The following is a 19,374-nucleotide window of genomic DNA, read 5'->3' on the forward strand; positions in this document are numbered from 1 at the left end:
GTAGTATTTCCAAGTTTTATCTATAAGGTCGTATGAGACTATATCAAATGCTTTACTGTAGTCTAAGTATATCATGTCTACAGCTTCCCTTATCCACAAAGCTGTCTTTGATAGTATAACAAACCATCAGATTGGTCTGACATGATTTGTTCTTGACAAATCCATGCTGTTATTTATCACCTTACTATCTTCCAGATGTCTGCAGATGGATTCCTTAAATATTTACTCCATTATCATTCCTGACACAGGAGTTAAGCGGGTTGGTCCGTAGTTTCCTGTGTTGTACTTATTTCCCTTTTTATAGGTGGGCTCTCTATTTGCCCTTTCCCAATATTCTGGAATATCTCCCCTTTTCCAATATTCTGGAATATCTCCCAACTTCTATGACTTTTCAGAGATGATAGGAAATGGCTCAGATGCCTCTTCTATCACTCTGAGTATTCTAGGATGAATTTCTTCAAGCCCTGGTGACTAGAAAACATTTAAGTAATTTTTAACTTGGTTTTTTTTTTTCTTATTTTAACTTCTGAATCTTCTTCTTTTCTCCAGCATTTGCTATTATAGGCATTTAATCAGTACCAACCTTCTTGGTGAAAAGCGAAGCAAAGAACTTATTAAACACCTCTGACATTTCTACGTTTTCTGTTATTGTTTTTTCCCCTCTTCGTTGAATAATGGGTGTACTCTGGGATTGGTCTTCCTCTTGCTTCTAATATATTTGTAGAATATTTTCTTATTGTTTGTGTCTCTAGCTAGTTTGAGTTCATTTTGCCTCTCCAATACTCTGAAGTTAAAGATTTTTTCCTCACAGAAAACTAGTAGGTAGGCTTGCTGGCTGGCAAGCATTCTTAATTTGTATTTCAATATAGAATATTTTGGATCAGGTTTGACACACACTAAAAACGCTTTTCTGAAGTTGATTTTCTGGGTTAGAAGATCTATTCTGATCATATGCATATAAATTAGGATTAAGCAATATGTGCTTAATGGAAGAAAGTGATCAGTAATGTGAATTTCTGAAGTATTTTATTTATTGAGTCCTTAAAACTTTTTCTAGTGGCTATACAAAAAAAAACCCTCATTTATCCAAACATTGATCCAGTAGTTGTCAGCATACAGGCAGCCTGCAGAATCCACATGTAGCCACATTCACACAGCTCTGTGTTCATGTACTACTATCACTTGTAAGATTAGAGCCCTAGTCTATATGGATAATGTTTGAATATGCACAATATTTTTCCCCATTAGAGACTTCTTACCTCAAGGCCACTTGGGGAATTTTCTTCTTGTATTTTGTTCCCATAAGATTTCCTATATGCAGTCTAACTGCTCACTAGGTTCTCCCATCTCTAGCTGTCCTCACAGAAGAACACAAGAAGGGCCATACTTGATCAGATCAAAGGTCCATCTAGCCCAGTATCCTGTCTTCCGACAGTGGCCAATGCCAGATGACCCAGAGGGAGTAAAAAGAAACAGGTAATCATCAAGTGATCCCTCCCCTATCATCCATTTCCAGCCCCTGACAAACAGAGGGTAGGGATACCATTCCTACTCATTCTGGCTAATAAGTATTGATGGACCTAACCTCCATTTCCACCTCCTTTCCCCAATAAACTTATCACCATTTACTGAAAATCAAAATTTATCAAATGGTACCAGTATACCTGACAAATGCATGATGTATTTCTTTCTTCAGAACTGTTACAACAAAAAAGTTTACTTTTACAAAAAAGTTTAATGGATTTTATTCAACTGCACATGGTGGATTTAAATTAGTAGTGTCATTTAATCTTAATCTGTTGTACCTGTTAAGTAAAAGTATGTGAAGTATAATTTAAGTACGTTGGCTGTATATTATTTATAACTGGTATTGGAGTTAGATCCGTGCCACAGAATGGGTTTATTCCTGGAGGTCCCCAAAGCATGCCATTGAGTGTGTACAGGGGCCAATTAGCAACAGCTGTTATCTATAGGGTCCCTGGGCTAGGATCAGGGACCCTAAGTAGTGGTTAATAAGCTAATTGACTCGTAAATAAGGGGGCTAGCTCCCGGGGCAGCACGAACCAGGACTACTGCTTTTTAAATGTACTAAGAGCTGCTGGATATATATACACACACATACACTGGGGGGCTGGTTTATCATTACTGCTAAGGCAGTATAATAGTTCTTGGAACCCTAAACTAGCCCATACTGGAGTATTATTTCATTTTACCATCCTCATCTGTGTGAACCTTAGGAAAAGCTTCATCTGGTACTTTCAATTCTATGTCAGCTATCACAGTGTCCTCCATTCATCTTTCCTTTCTCTAGTCCACAGATAACTCTGTACTTAAGAGTTCTCTCATCACTGCTTTCTATTCTCACTTTTCAAGTTCAAGCTCCTGACCCTAACTTCAGATGATCTGTACAGTGTTTTACCTAGCTTCAGCCTATATAATGCTAGTTCCTCCACCCATACTTCTTGACTGACCCCCTGCTTGCTTGTTTTTTCCATGCCCAATTTTATGTGCAACAACATTTCAAGTTATAGTCAAACCTTTCCCTCTCCTTCAAAAGCAGAAAAAGAATATTTAAAAACTACCTTGTTCTGTTAAGTTTTCCATTTGACTGCCTCCTACTTGTTTTTTTTGTGTTTTCTAAACATACTATATTGCACCAAATTGTGCATTCAGCCTATGAACTCTATTGGATCTGCACATTGTACGTCACATACATCTATAGGACTACATTTATAGTTTCTAACACAAACTGTATCCAAAGAAGCTTCACAGCTAAATGGACAGATAACAGCTGCAAAACAATACTATGCGAATTAAGGCAGTCAATCATACATCTCATAAGAAGAAAAGTTAAGAGGCATACACAAGGGGAAAAAATGTTTTTTAAAGCAAATATGAAGAGGTAATGGAAGGCTATTCCAAATTAAAGAGCTGCAAATAAGGCTTACATACCATCCATAAAAGAGTGTAAAGAGAGAGAAGATGATTTATTAGATAAACAGATGGACCAGAGTAGCGTGAAGAGGTCCATAAAGTAGGCTGGAGTTTTTTTAGACATGACACTTTTAAGTGAATGGGAGTGGAGGCGTACCAACATGAGAATTATTTGGATTTCCACAGAACTATCTGAAGTGATGTAGCAAGGAAATCTTATACAAGTGATAATAGACCAAAAGCGGTAGAAAAATCAAAAAGTCTGAACTGAGACACAGCTGCAACAGAAAATGCTCTTCTAACCCAAGACTGAGTGAAGAAAGCTAGTTTGATGGCTAGGCTGGCAGCAGAACTAGGTGGAGGTGTGGAGCTTGGAGGGGAGCCAGCCGGGTCTGCTGATAGATTCCGGGACAGCCCTGGAGTTCATCAGCAGAGGGGCTGGAATTGGCCTATACAGTCCAGCAAAATCCCTTGTTAAGGATCAATCAGGTCCCAAGGATGCCAGATCAGGAAAGTAAAACTTGTAGTTCATTCTATACATATTGATATTACTATAGATGAGAGGTTCCAAAACTGTGGGACCTCCCCCTCCCAACTTGGTGGCCAGAAGACTGTTGAAAGGACACAGGCCAGCCCCACAAGGGATTGGTGGAGAGGGGGAGAATGGCACTCAGTTCCATTCAAGCCACAGGTTGGGACCCAACTGCAGCCCTGCTCCTGCCCCTGGCACCTGCATGTGGCACCCAGGAGGGAGATAGGTTCCATTATTGGTAGGAGAGGTGCAACATAAAAGTTTGGGAACCACTGGCATAAATGTAGCCTGATTCCAGTAAAAGTCTATGACTGCAACAACAAGTAGAAGAATATTACTGTTTACTAACTCATTTGACTTTCCAAGATTCACATAGCACGCTGAGTATCGTATCTATGATTATGGGAATCCTGTGGCATCTTACAGACTAACAGATTTATTTGGGCATAAGCCTTCATAGACAAAGACCCACTTTACCCACAAAAGCTTAGGCCCAAATAAATCTGTTAGGGTACATCTACATTTCCAGTAACCCAAAATAGCTATTCCGCATCTTTGAAACAAGCCCGTTATTTTGAAATATAATGGGTTCTCTATTCTGGCAACCCTGTAAATAGCATTCCATGAGGATTAAGGGATGTTTCAGAATAGCGGTTTATTTTAAAATTAACTCAAAATAAGCTATGCAAATTGCGTAGCTCAAAAGAGACTTCTTACCAGTAAAGACTCATTTATGCAGATACAGAGTAAAACGGCTACCCCTCTGAGACTTATTGTTATGACTATGCCCACACCTTTACTAGCAAAAGCTACGTCTATATTGGCAAGATTTTGCGCAAATACTCTTTAATGCAAGAGTTTTTGCGTAAAGCATTTGAATAAGAAAGCGTCTACACTGGCATGTGCCTTTGCGCAAAAGATGTACTTTTGCGCAAGAGCATCCGTGCCAGTGTAGATGCTCTCTTGTGCAAGAAAGCTTCGATGGCCATTTTAAACATCGGGCTTTCTTGCGCAAGAAATTGATGTTGTCTGTCTACACTGGCCTCTTGTGCAAGAACAGTTGCGCAAGAGAGCTTATCCCTGAGCGGGAGCATCACAGTATTTGCACAAGAAGCACAGATTTTATATATTAGAACATCAGTGTTCTTGCGCAAGTACTCGCGGCCAGTGTAGACAGGTGGCAAGATTTTTTTGCGCAAAATCTTGCCAATGTGGACGTAGCCAAAGTGTTTCACCAAAACAGAATACCAAGCTTAATATTTTTATTCAAGGAATTCTATATGTAAACAATGTATAAGCAAGTTAGCTGAGAACATTTTTAAGTGTTCAACTGAAAACAAAAGATATTCATTCTACATAAGAGGTGGGAAACTTGCAGCCCACTGGGGCTCCATCTGTGGCCTCTCTGTCTGCCCCCTATTCCACACATTTCTTGTGCACTAGGCACCAGAGGCCCACAGCTCCTACTTTTCCCCCACTCCCTGCACTTTCTGAGTAAGGATGTTAAGAGGCAGTGACTAATCATGTACAGGCAGTCCCCGACTTACGTCGGATCCGCACTTACGAACGGAGCTTTCTCGCCCCGGAAGTCGGGGCGAGAAAGCCCGGTTCGTAAGCTGCTCTGGTGCCCCTGGTCTGCTGGAGACTGTCTCCAGCAGACCAGGGGCACCGGGCGGGTTCCCGCGCTTCTGAGGCTTTGCCAGAGCAAAGCCTCGGAAGCGCGGGAACCGCTGCTGCTGCCACTTGGGTGCCGGTGCCTGTGGTCTGCTGGGGACCGTCCCCAGCAGACCACAGGCACCCTGACTGAAGCCGCAGCCGCGGGAGGGTCCCGCGCTTCTGAGGCTTTGCCAGAGCAAAGCCTCAGAAGCGCGGGAACCCCCCGCTGCTGCCGCATGAGACCCGGTGCCTGTGGTCTGCTGGGGACGGTCCCCAGCAGACCACAGGCACCCTGACTGAAGCCGCAGCCGCGGGGGGTCCCGCGCCTCTGAGGCTTTGCCAGAGCAAAGCCTCAGAGGCGCGGCACCCCGCTGCCGCTGCGGCTCTGCTCCCCGTGTCCCTGGTCTGCTGGGGGGGGGGCGCAGCTAGTGTGCTCCCCCCCCCCCCCAGCAGACCAGGCTTTTGTTTTGGACTCAGGGGCAGAGCAGCTGGGGCGCTGCCGATTGGTCCAGCAGCGCCCGTGGGCACTACTGGACCAACCCGGCAGCACCCCAGCTGCTCTGCCCCAGGTCCTGATTCAGCCGCTGCTGGTCAGTTTCAGCAGCGGCTGAATCAGGACGTCTGGGGCAGAGCAGATGGGGTGCTGCTGGGTTGGTCCAGTAGCACCCCAGCTGCTCTGCCCCAGGCGTCCCCAAGTCAGCTTCTGCTGAAACTGACCAGCGCTGACTACAGGAAGCCCCAGGCAGAGTTGCTCTGCCCCGGGCTTCCTGGAATCAGCTGCTGATCAGTTTCAGCAGCAGCTGACTTGGGGACGCCTGGGGTTCTTAAGTTGATTCTGTATGTAAGTCAGAACTGGCGGTCAGTTTCAGCAGTGTCTGAATCTGGACGCCAGTTCCGACTTACATACAGATTCAACTTAAGAACAAACCTACAGTCCCTATCTTGTACGTAACCCGGGGACTGCCTGTAGTCATAAGAACGGCCGTACTGGGTCAGATCAAAGGTCCATCTAGCCCAGTAGCCTGTCTGCTGACAGTGGCTAACACCAGGTGCCCCAGAGGGGGTGGACTGAAGACAATGATCAAGCGATTTGTCTCGTGCCATCCATTTCCAGCCTCTGACAAACAGAGGACAGGGACACCATCCCTACCCCCTGGCTAATAGCCCTTTATGGACCTAACCTCCATGTATTTATCTAGCTTTTCTTTAAATACTGTTATAGCCTTCACAGCCTCCTCCGGCAAGGAGTTCCACAGGTTGACTATGTGCTGTGTGAAGAAGAACTTTCTTTTATTAATTTTAAACCTGCTACCCGTTAATTTTATTTGGTGTCCTCTAGTCCTTATATTATGGAAGCTAATGAATAACTTTTCTTCATTCACCCTCTCCACACCACTCATGATTTTATATACCTCTATCATATCCCCCCTCAGTCTCCTCTTTTCCAAACTGAAAAGTCCCAGTCGCTTTAGCCTCTCCCCATATGGGACCCATTCCAAACCCCTAATCATTTTAGTTGCCCTTTTCTGAACCTTTTCCAAGGCCAAAATATCTTTTTTGAGGTGAGAAGACCATGTCTATACACAGTATTCAAGATGTGGGCCTATCATAGTTTTATACAGGGGCAGTAAGATATTCTGGGTCTTATTTTCTATCCCTTTCTTAATAATTCCTAGCATCCTATTTGCATTTTTGACCGCCGCAGCACAGTGTGTGGATGTTTTCAGAGAACTATCCATGATTGGGATAGTTATCAACTACACAATTAGTTGATAAGGGAAGGTGTTCTGTTCTGGCTCGTGCTGGTCCAGGAGCTACCCCCGCTGTAGCTCTGAAGTTTAAATGTAGTAGGAGCTAAACTGCAGAGCCACAGCGGGGGTAGCTCCCAGACCAGCACGAGACAGGACAGAGCCAGGTCCGCTGCAGCTCTGCATTTTAAATATACTAAGAGCCGGTTCTTACTACATTTGAAAAACAAAGACACAGTGGTCCAGACTGTCATGAGCCAGGACTGAGCCGGGCTTGCTCGGTTCTGGCTCAAGTCAAGTCCAGCAGCCCCTATCCACGGGGACATCCCAGAAGGGAGCTGACACACCCCTCCATCCCGTGGACAGGGGTTGCTGCCAGAGCAACCTCTGCTACCCTGCCCCCCACTGCTGCCTCTGGTAGAAGCAGCGTGGAGGCAGGCGGCACCGCAGAAAGAGTGCTGGGGTGAACCGTCTTTAAAGCCAGCTCCCCCCTCCCAACACCAGCTGCTATTCTCCCACCCCCTGCTGTCTCTGATATGGAGGCAGCAAGGGGGGTGAAACCCGACTATTCACTTATATCCCTATTTGGGAGTGCACAAATTCACCAATTTGCATTCCATCCCTGCGCCTTCCCCTCCCACCCAGAGTTTGAACAGCCATGAATCAGCTTTAAGATGGAAAAAATTGATCGTTCAGGAATAGGTAATCGGGAATGGAAACTGACTCTAGGGTCCTGGTCACCAATTTAACAGCTAGCCAATAGTAATAGAAAATGATTACCCAACAGCCTCTCTAAACTGCTTATTAATGGTAAGTCCAATTCCTAAATGACATATCTATTTCATATGTAAACCACCACCACAATTAGCATGTTACAGGCATGTAAGGAACAAGTAGAGTGAACAAATCTTTCATGATCAGAAACTGGTTGAGAGACATTGGTGAAACAAACTCAAGGATACATTGCAGTTATGCACCTATTTGTGGATAAGTAGGGCATCAATCTCCATGGCTGAGAAATTATTCATTTCACAGGCACTAAACTATTTAAATACACTATATACAGTAAACTTCCAATAATCCGGCACCTTTAGGACCCAAGGGGTCCCGGATTATCAGATATGCCAGACTATCGGAAAGGGGGGCTATGAGGGGCCTGGGGTGGAGTGGGGGGGGGGATGCGCCCCTCGGCGCTGCAGGACCAACCCGGCAGCACCCCAGCTGCTCTGCCCCAGGCGTCCCCAAGTCAGCCGCTGGTCAGTTTCAACAGCGGCTGAATCGGGGAAGCCGGGGGCAGAGCAACTCCAGTTGTCCGGAGTACTTCTGGGTTCCAGATGGTGCCGGACCACTGGAGTTTTACTGTACTTGAAAGATTCACAAGGCATTGCATTTTAGACCACCATAGATGTTGTTTTGGATTACATCATCCACTTCAAGATAACATTTTGCATGTGTCAGGAAAACGAAATGAAATTTTGAATTCAAGTACAAATATAATTGGTTCACAATCATGTAATTTGAAATCAACTGAAGCGTATTTCTGAGGACAGCAGACTAGCTTTAAAAAAGTTTGTAAACACCACCAAATGATAATCATTTCTTCAGCTGCTTACATTTGGAAAACCTCAGCAAATAGATAAGTACTTTAAAGCTAGCTTCTTTTTTCACCAAAAACTATCAATATTTTATTTTGCACTTATGGCCCAAACTTATTTTTTTTATTTTGAATAGTTTCATGCAGAAATAGATGCGTGAATATCTGGTTCTATATAACCAGACAGTCACATTCCCCATTCATTTCAGCAATGAATGAAGAAGTGCTACCATTAACATCTGTATTTTTAGTCATCTGTAAGATTAAGAACAACAAAGTAAGGGAGACAGTACTGCTGTACACCAAAATATATGAGACCTCTTTAGCCGGCAAATTATAGAATTACTTTGAACTTCATTCATATTTCCTTGTAAGATTTATTATTCATCACTTTCACATAGTGCTATGAAAATTTTTTTCTGTCTCCTCATTCCTCAAAAATACATTCACAACAATGTTATAGTACAAGAGACAAGCTGGGCAAGATAATATCTTTTATTGGACAAAATTTCTGTTAGTGAGAGAAACTACTGAGCTTACACAAAGCTCGTCTGGAAACTCCCAAACCTAAAGAGAAGTTCTGTGAGTAGCTTGTCTCTCACCAACAAAAGCTTTGTCCAATAGAAGATTTTATCTCACCCACCTTGTCTCACTAATATTTGAAGACTTGCACAGTTACAACATGGCATAGCATTAAAATAAGTACTTTGCTTGAGTTTTCAAAGTACCATTGACTAAGGAGTTAATAAGATATCAAGGAGTAATTCTAATATTAGATAAACTGAACAGCATCAATTCAGTCACACTAGAGATTTGAAGCCCAGATTGGGGAGGGGGAGGGAGGAGAGAAGAACATTCCTTACACAGGACTAACCTTGTCAAGGAATGCCCCATAGTGTATACAACCTATTTTAATATTAGCCTTTTTATAAAGCCCTAAAACACTCCAGGATTACATACAAAAATGGTAATGGGAGCCATATATACAAAAAAGTGTATCTGCATTTCAAAGATATTACTCCTTTTTTATTGCTGTTGACCAATCAAGATTCTAAACAATGGCTATGTCTAGACTACAGTTTTTTTTGAAAAAAAAAAAAAGTAGCCTTAAAAAAAAAAAAAAAAAACACTTCACCTGCATCTAGACTGCCATTGCATTCTTTCAAAATTAAATCGAAAGAATGCAGTGGCTTTTTTGACAACGGTAAACCTCATTTTACGTGGAAGAATGCCTTTTTTCAAAAGAGCTCTTTCGAAAAAAAAGTGTTCTTGAATGCAAACAGGGCATTTTCAAAAGACAGCGTCCAGATTGCCTAGGTACTCCTCTTTCAAAAAAGTGGATCACCTTTTCGAAAGTCTTGTGGATGTCTAAACAATCTCTTTTGAAAGAGGCTTGCAGTCTAGACATACCCACATTCTCATAATTATGAAGTAATGCATGCTTATAGATCTTGGTATGAATTAAGCAGTACACTTTTGTAATTCTACATCCCTCATTCAGATTTTTATTTTGGTTGAAATGTGTTTTGTGAATATAACTGAAACAGTATTGAAGTTGTGAAGTGGCTAGTTTATCACTTGAAAATTCATGTAGCTGTTACTAATGGTGTAGCCTAAAAGACAAAAGTATGTGTTGAACATTGAAGACATGTTGGGGTAGATTTTTATTTTTAAAATTTCTATTTTCCATTCTCTGTGTTCAGTTAATCAAAATATTTAATCCTCATGATCATGAAAAAACACACAAAACACTCTTCGTTTAAAATGATTTTAGTGAAGGAAAATTATATTGTATTGGTATTCTGAAATTTTGCATAAGGATGTTGTCTAAAAGCTTATGAAAACAGATTGTCAGCTCTTAAGAAGTTGTATTTGTCAATATATAATAATTTAAATATGAATCAAACTGAATAGATTTTGTGAAGCAGAGCATTTTAGATCTATAGTTCTCTCATGTTTACTATGTTTTAATTAATGTATGAAACTGATTCTTACCATTTTTTAAAAGGAAAATATCTTTCCACATATACTGAAAAGTCTAAATTGAAAGAATTGACACCATATAACAGGTGGGTAATACATTTTTGCCAGGGGCCTCTTCAAAAATTTCTGAAGTGGCTCTAGGCTGCACCGAAGGGGTGGGGCCTGGATACTTCCAGGTTCCCCAGACTGGGAGTGCCTTTGCCCCACCCCTCCTTCTCTCTAAGTGCCCATGCCCCTGACTATAAGTGCCCATGTTCCCCCTTCCCCAGGCCAATCAGGACTTGGGAGCGAGTGTGCAAAGTTTCCTCTACTCTGTCCCTACCCTGCACGGCGTTTAAAAGCACCACACTCTCCTGTCAGGGCAGGAGGAGGCTTTGTGCACTCTCCCGCCCCCAGACCAATCAGGGCCTGGAGGCAGGGGAGTGCGCAACACTTTTAAGTGCCACATGCTCCTCACAGGGCAGGGACAGAGCCGAGAAAACTTTGCATGCTTCCCCGCCCCCAGGCACTGACTGGCCTGGGGACAGAGGAGCATGCAAAGCCTCCTTCAGCCTGTCAGGAGCACCTGGCACTTACAAGCAGAGCAGAGGAAACTTCGTATGCTCTCCCCACCCCCAGGCTGTAATTGGTCTGGGGGTGGGGGAGTGGAGGTTCTCTGTGGGCTAGATCTGGCCCACAGAGGCCCTTTTGCCCACCCCTGCCATATAAGCTTCTGTAATAAATAAAGAGGACAAGATGGCAGTTAAAAAAAGTGATTTTATAGGCGGAACATAGGATATGAAGTAAGAAATATGGACTACTCGCAGTTATGCCACATATTTCCTGCATGCCTATGCAAATCACCTGCTTTCTTCGTTCCCTGGTTTCCAGGTCTGTAAAATCCGGTTAATACCTACCTTGTAGTAGTATTGCAAAGCTTAGCTCATGGTCAAACAATCCATTTGTAAGCACTTAGAGGATAAAGTGTTTGTAAGTAATAGTCAGTATAGGTTTGTCAAGAACAAATTATACCAAACCAACCTAGACCCTCAGCCATCACTTGTCTTGGACAGAGAGCCACAACTTTCTTCTCACTGGGTTTTTCCCAGCTGCACAGTTCCCAGACTACATGGTGAATTCCTCAACTGCCTCAACAGACCTATTTTGCCTTACTCTCAGAAGCTATAAACAGCATTATTGCCCACGGGTATGAGTTACCATACAGCTTTCCTAATGAAGCACACATTCTTGAAGTGAAAACACTGCAGCAAAACCAGGTTAAAAACCAATACAAGAACTTATATACATGCAACTAAGCTTACAAGAGATTACCTCCTCCATCACAACTCTAACAAGGACTCTGGCAAGTAACTGCTCCTTCAAAACTCACCAAGAGTTCTCCCCCTCCTCTCCCGGCCACACGTGTTCAGAAGTAGATACCTGTTAAAGAACAAACACACATAAGAATCTGAGAATCACTCCTTTATATAGTTTGGGTCTTTTATCTGCAGACACATGAATAGGAATTAGACAATGGTCCCCTCATCAAGGTATAATTCAAACGTTCAATCTTTACATAACTGTAGGAAATAATTTGCATTCACCCCCTTCCACATATTTCCTAGGAACTCAACTTTTTCTGGCACATTATTTAAAATAGGCCTTTGATGTTCATAACACTTCCCCAGGTTTACATTGTCCATGCTTCTTCCTTAGAAAAGTTACGTAAGGCCCCACAATACATAAACTTTGCATTTTTAATACAATAAACTCCAAAGATACTTAAACTTAATTCAATAAGTTTTGTCCAAGATATTGGATGCATTGCCATATCTCGCACAATAGGTGCAAAACTAGAGGAAAGATTATACTCCAAAAGTAAAAGCTTAAACAATGTATAGACTAGTAGCACCTTTAAGATTAAAAAAACATGTAGATAGTATTGTGAGCTTTCATGGGTGCAACCCACTTTGAAGTGAGTTGCACTCACGAAAGCTCATGAAACCATACATGTTTTGTTAGGAGTCTTTAAGATGCTACTAGTCTATTTGTTATTTTTTAAGTTTTTCCAGTTACAGACTAACTCAGCTATCCCTCTGAAACTTCAAAAGTAGTTCTTGATGATTTGCTGTCAAACAGGGAGTGATGCATCTAGTGGGCTCTTATATAGGATCTATCCTAGTATGGTACTATTCAATATTTTCACTGAAGATTTAGATAATGGAGAGGCTTATAACATTTGCAGATGATAGCAAACTCAGAAGGATTTCTACCACTTGGAAGGCCATGATTATAATTCAAAATTACTTTGGAAAATGTGAGAATGTCTGGCATCAATGAGATAAAATGCAATACAGATACACTACTGTACTTAGGAAGGAAAAACCAAATGCACAAACACAAAATGGAGGATCCAGCAGTTACAATGGATCACAAATTGAATTTTGACTCAAAGTGATGAAGGGAGAAAGAAGCTAGCTTTCTAGGATATATTAACAGAAGCATCACATTCAATACACAGGAGGAAATGGTTTTGTTCTATTTAGCAAGTGTGAAGTCTCAGCCAGAACACTGTGTCCAACTCTGGGCACACATTTTCAGAAAGATGTGGGCAAATTGTAATGTCCACAGAAAAACAAGGGTTTTTAAAAACTATCCTATGAGAAAAGGATTAAAAAAATTGGCATCTTAAGTCTTGAAAGGCTGAGTGAGGACCTGAAAATAATCTTTAGATATTAGAAGAGGACTTTGATAATTTTTTCTCTATGTCCACTGAAAGCAAGACAAGAAGTAGTCTGCTTAAACTGCAATCAGGAAGATTTAGGTTACATAGTAAGAAAAGCTTTCTATCCGTAAGGAGAGGAATAGGCTCCCAACAGAAGCTGTGGAATACCCATCACTGGAGGTATTAAAAACCAAGTTAGAAAAATGCCTGTCAGATTGTCTTGATGAACTCAATGACCTCTTGAGATCCAGTCCAACCATACCCTTTCATGATTCTATGCTTGCTCATAAAGCACCTTGAAATCCTCAAATGGAAGGAGTTATTACAAATTAAAGACACAGCTATTTTTAAATGGTAAAATGATGGGCAATTTGAGATGAACTGGCATATCTTCCCAATCCCCATCAAACTTCTCCCAAAGTGGCCTTTTATTGCTCTCCTCCCTCTCCCTCCCCCACAAGACATAACCTCTGAAAACTTGTACAGCTGATATTAAAAATTCTAAAACAAAAGAAAGTTCAAGTAGCAATTCAAAAGTCTCTAAAGAAATGGACAGAAACCAGTAGAACGGGATCTACTTGTAGATCTTGGAACCTCTGACAGGTGATCCTGACTGGTTTGGCCAAGAGGCTATCAAGTGCAGTCACTTCAACTGCCCCTCCCCCTACTGCTGCACCGCTCCTGCCCTTTTCCTTGGAGTTGCCTTGTTCCAACCCTAGGAGCCTCCTGCTTGCTGTGCAGGGCAGGGGAAGGAGAAGAGGCGTACTGATGTGAAGGTGCCCCCTGTCCCACCCTGTATCCTATATCTACAGAGCAGAGAGGGGGAACAACAGGGCTTGGGATGGAGGGAGTTTGCAGGGTGCTTTTGGGAGTGGTGCAGGGCCAGAGCAGTGGTGAGCCTGCCTTAGCCCCACTGCACCACCACTCAAGAGCAGCCTGAGGTAAGCAGTGAGCAGTTGGAGCCCACATCCTGAAGCCCTACTCCAGTTATGAAGTCCCTTCTGCACCCCAATTCTCCGACCTAGCCTTGAGCACCCCTGCATCCAAATACCTTCCCAGAGCCTGCACCTAGAACCCCCTCCTACATCCCAACTGCCTGCCCCAAGCTCAGCTCAGAGCCCCTCTCACACTCCAAATCACTTATTCCAAGACCACAGCCTGCATCCCAACCCTCTGCCTCAGACTGGTCAAAATGAGGGATGATAGGAGAGGAAAGGAGGATAGAGTGAGCAGGGGCAAGGGTTCAGAAAAGGGGCACAAAGGAGGTGGGGCAAGGGTATTGGGGTTTGAGGTAGATCTTGGATTGCACTTAAATTCAAAAAGTGATCTCATGCTTAAAAAGGTTGGAGACCACCACTCTAAAGACATGTCTACAAGGCACTGTAAAGTAGGACCTGGGCTTGGGGACACCATTTCTATGCCCTTGTTCAAGCATCCACACTGCACTGCAAACAAACTTACAGTTGCCAGAACCTGGGCTCACAGTTACATTAATATATCCATACTTCATTAGAGATCTTCTGATCAAGTTCTGTAGCTTGAGCTGCATACACACTGCAAAATTACAGAGCCTGAATCTGAACCACAGTGGTATTTGGGCTCTGACCAATCTCCCTACTAAGTTCGCAGGAACTGGGTCTGAGTGCTTGCTGATCCATGTCAGACTAATGTGTGTGTGGATGGAAGGAGGGCATGCCTCAAACCTGAGTCAGAGTCCAGACTTAGTGTATAGTGCTGACACTCTCCAAAATTGTATAATTTTGCCAGCTCAAGCCACCATCTTCAAGAAAAGAACAATGGAAGCTTTTGCTAACATTCACAATGTACTGTGAAAGTTAACAACAACAAAAACAGGACTTTTTGGCCTCACTGGGGAAAAAAAATTCCAGCAATACCAATGCTTCATTAAGAATGCTCTGCTTCCAGGTCTCCAGCATTCAAGCATGGTGACTGCTCAGAGTAGTTTCACTGCTAATCCCCACTATCTTGATAAAGGTTGAGAAGAGAATAATCCCTGAGCTCTGGTCTACACTAGAGAGTTATTTCAAAATAATTCCCCTTATTTCAAAATAACAAGCAGGGCACACTACCAAGCCTGTTATTTCAAAATAATTCCTGCTTTCCAAGAAGAATAATGCTTATTTCGAAAGTAATTTCAAAAGAGAGGTAGTATGGACCCTCCACTGCTGCTATGTTGAAATAAGTTCTCCCTGGAGTCATTCAGAGTAAGTACTCCCCAGTGTTTCCTGTGGCTCTAAGTCAAGGTAGAGAGTCCTCATTAAGGGAACCTGCCTCAGACTAATTTGGGGGTTTCTCTGTAGTGTGGACAAGCTGTTTTGAAATAGCTTATTTCAAAATAACTCCTGAAATAACTATTTCAAAATAGTTTCCTACTGTAGACATGCCCTGAGACAGCCAGAGCACATGCCAGAGAGTTTTAGCAACAACTTGAAATCCACCAACAAAATCGGATACTGAAGTCTGAAAGCACTGCATAATATGCTTCAGAGCACTGGCAATCAAAAATCTGAACAATACTCTAGGCTATACCTAGGTATACAGCATCTCAAATACATTTTTATAGCAATCTGAATTATTCTTTTTCTAACTAGACTCTTTATCTTACTTTGTACTTGCAGCTTTTATTCTCCTCCAACCCACCCACTCTACTTCATGCATTAACAGAAATAACCACTTCATACCATACTAGTTCTACACATAAATACACCATTGCTCCACTGGTAAACTCTGACATGCTAGTTCAAAAATCTGTAAAGCTCTCTCATGAAGAAGTGTATATTCAATTAGTTGCATAGTCAATGTCATCAACAGATGCAGTAGCAATAACTTGAATAACCATCCAGATTTATGGAAATGAATACTCCTGATGACTTACTGTTAGGATTATACAGTATTACAGCACATACTTTTTATGTATTTACGTAACATATTAAATCATTTTTCTACTGAGTTACACGGAAATAGTCATTCTAGGTTAAAACTGAAGTGAAAATATTTTAATAGTTATCAAAACAAATTCTGAATATTTCAATTAATCTGAAGATGAATATGTATGATTCATGTACAATACAATACTGTTAGTATTGCATATGGTAAGAGGCAATGTTCTTACTGTAAGGTCAAGCAAAAGTGATCTGAAAAATTTCCTGTTTGTGACATTCTAAAAACCTTGAAGAATTAGCAATTAATGGTGCCAAAATGAGCAAAATGCAAACAAAAAATAGAAAGAGATAATTGTGATTTAAAAAAAATCTTAAACAAAAATGGATTCTATACAATGACAGGTTGGGAGACTCTCAATTCTCCTGGTTTCATGAGTTCATCTTGACCCTTTAACATGTAACCCGAGTATTGATTTTGGAAACTCACAAGGCTACTACTAGGGATGTAAGAAGCATCACCCTTATTGGGTAATGCTTACTGGTTATCCGGTGGCCCAGGTGGGCTAGAGTAGCCAGGCCCACCATGGGCCACTCCAGCACAGGCTCCTGCATGCCCCCATTTAAGCAGTTAACCAGGTAACAGAATGAATGGGATTTTACATCCCTAGCTACCGCATTCCCCTTCCTCCTCTCTTTTTAATAGATACTAGGATTAAAAGTCTCAAATAATGTTAAGCCATAAAATGGCAAAATAGTAACAGCAGAAAAATTGTAAGTTTATTATAAAATGTATTTGCCTTGAGTAGAAATGCAATGCACCATTGTAGCATGCACTAAAATAAAAAACTAGACTTAAGGTAACATGCATATTGAAATTAAATATAAAATGGCTATTTATTTTGTTTTTTAGAGAAATCCAAAATGCACTATGGAATACTAAATTTACTCATATGTTTCATTTTTTCCTGCAGAATTAAACTTTTCACACAATCAATAAGGAGAAGCAGGATTTATGGACTTGGGCTATTCCATAATCAAGCACTATTACTAGAGAGCACTTTCAGCATGAGCGGCAGGTGCCTAGTACCCCTTTCTCTCCCCCCCCATCAGGGTTTTATTTGAATTACCATAGGACGTGGAAGCCCACATAATGGAGCAGGACTCCATTATGTGAGGTGCTGTACAAACACAGAACAAGAGCACAGTAACTTATTTGAAAATGTTGGCCCAAATTACCACATAACCTGAGGGCTTACACCTCTCAAGTCTCCAGGGGAACCCTTCACTTGCCAGTACTGAGTAAACAAATTGATTTTTTTTTTCCAAATCCTATTCTATATAATATTCACACACAATCTGATCTATGGAGCATCAAACCTAACACTTAAAAAAAGAGATTAAGTTTCACATCCATAACCGATAAAAGTTAATTTTCCAAATGTATATGCTGACCATAAGTGCCATCTTTCTGAACCTACAGAGAACCCTAATGTTCCTGGTGTTGACTATAGCTTTTCCCTAAGCAGGGAGACATTCACTGATTCTTGCCGGTTTCACTATAGCAGTTCCCAGGTACTGCTGGGGAAAGCTAGCTGCAGCATCAACCATAAGCAATGGAGCTATGCAGAGTGTAGAAGGAGGATCCAAAACTAGAGGCTGTAGAAGTACTTAAGCAGCAGCACCTACACATCCCCCACACAGAAGCCAGGAATGAAAAGGGTGTCGCCGCCCCCTTTCTTCCGCCTGTAACAGGCGCTTGAAGGGCAGGTTAGCAATGTGAGCCATTAAGTATCCCAACTCAGAACATCCTTGCCCTTGCAGCTGTCCAGGGACCGGGAAGCGGGGCGGGGGCCGCAAAGGAAAGTCATATTCAATTCACATCCAACTAGCTAGAGGCTGACATGGAAGGTGGAATCTTGGAGCAGAGTCAAGGGATCCCAGCGCCTTTCCAGATCAGTTGAAACGGGGGAGGAGGGTGATTTTCTCCCCGAGGGGCCCTACACCGGCAGCTCCCTGATACCCCCCGCCTCTCTGCCCGCCTATCTCCTGCCTCGCCTAGGAGCAACTGGTGCATCTCCCTCACCCGGGCGCGCAAGATACCTCAGCAGAGGGAAGCCACAGACGTAGCCAGGTGACGGCGAGGACGGGGTATTTCCCGAGGCGGCCGCAGGCACCGACTCTTCCCAGCCCGGGCAGAGAGGCGCGGACGTTCAGTGAATCCGAGCGACCCCCGCCCCAGCCCTCGGGGCAACCGGGAGCCCGAATTCCCTCGCCCCGGAGCCCTCCGGGAAGCGGCGCCCAAGCCCGGCTCGCCGCAGGGGAACCGGCCCCTGCCAGCCGTGCAGCGCGGGGGCTGCCCGCAGCCCCGGGGGGACGGGACCCAGCCGCGCCCGCCGGGGGACAGAGGGGAGCGGCCCCGCCGTTACCGGGCAGCCGGGGGCGGTGACAGGTGGGGCCGGGACTCCCCCTGGCCGCGCGGCCCCGGCACTCACCCCGCTGCTCGCTGCGGCTCCGCCGCTGTTTTCGTTACACCCGGCAGCGCCGCCGCCGCCGCCCCCTCTCTCTTGCTCGTGCGCGCGCACCCGCGATACCCCCTCCCTTCCAGGCGCCAGCCCGCTCCAAGCTCTCAGCCTAGCCCGCTACCGCCCGCGGATTGCATTGACACCGCCCCCCACCAATGGGAGAGAAAGGGCGAGCTGACCGCGAGCCACGCCCCCTCAGCCATCGGCCAATGCGAACGGGTTATTCCTCCGCACGGGCGGGGCCACTGGGAGGGGTCTCCCCTCCGCTCCCTGTTCGCCCTCTTACCCCGCCCAGCGCGCGGACAAGCTCGGTTGACTCTGCAGTTCCCGAGCAACCAGCGCTGGGCTGCGGGCGGCTGGCTGACAGCTGGAGCCTGGGGCGGGGGGAGGCTCCGAGCCGGAGCTGGAGGGGGTGGAGCAGCAGCGGGGGTCGTGACAGGGAGAAGGCGGCGGCAGCAGCAGCGGCAGCAACAGGGGGAGGGATCCTGGTAGCGCAGGGGGGAGCAGCTGCTGTCAAGAGCATGCGGCATTCCTGGGACGCAGGCAGGTGGGAGGCCAAGGGCGGTGATCTGGGGAGGCATCTGTGGCGGTTTGCGCAGGAATGTTTCCTAGAGGCTGGCTATCAGCTGCTCGTGGGGAGCAACTGGAGCCCTCTCTGGGGGCTGTCTAATTTGGAAGGGGCTTTAGTTACTGCCCGCTCTCGCTGTACTGCATTTTTTTAAGGCGAACTGTTGCACGCATAACACACACAGATGCAATACTCATAGGGGGGGCGAAAGGCAAGAAGAAAGATTGGGG

The 19,374-nt window shown here is 44.0% G+C and overlaps 1 protein-coding gene across 4 annotated transcripts in view; it reads right to left on the reverse strand.

The window, feature by feature from the left end:
* Positions 1 to 18,698, reverse strand: part of CDKL5 (cyclin dependent kinase like 5) — a 162,745-nt gene extending 144,047 nt beyond the window's left edge. For 3 of the 4 annotated variants that reach the window (XM_075913853.2, XM_075913860.2, XM_075913823.2), the window contains exons 1-2: positions 18,547 to 18,697; positions 11,817 to 11,866 (exon numbers count right to left, since the gene is read on the reverse strand). The gene's annotated coding sequence lies outside the window, so the exon portion shown is untranslated. Of the gene's footprint in view, positions 1 to 11,816; positions 11,867 to 18,546 lie in introns of all 4 variants that reach the window. The other variant, XM_075913845.2, reaches the window with a different exon arrangement.
* Between the last annotated feature and the right edge of the window lie 676 nt (positions 18,699 to 19,374).

This window comes from Pelodiscus sinensis, chromosome 1 (assembly GCF_052426305.1).
Source record: "Pelodiscus sinensis isolate ZL-2025 chromosome 1, ASM5242630v1, whole genome shotgun sequence".
In the NCBI taxonomy this organism is placed as follows: Eukaryota; Metazoa; Chordata; order Testudines; family Trionychidae; genus Pelodiscus; species Pelodiscus sinensis.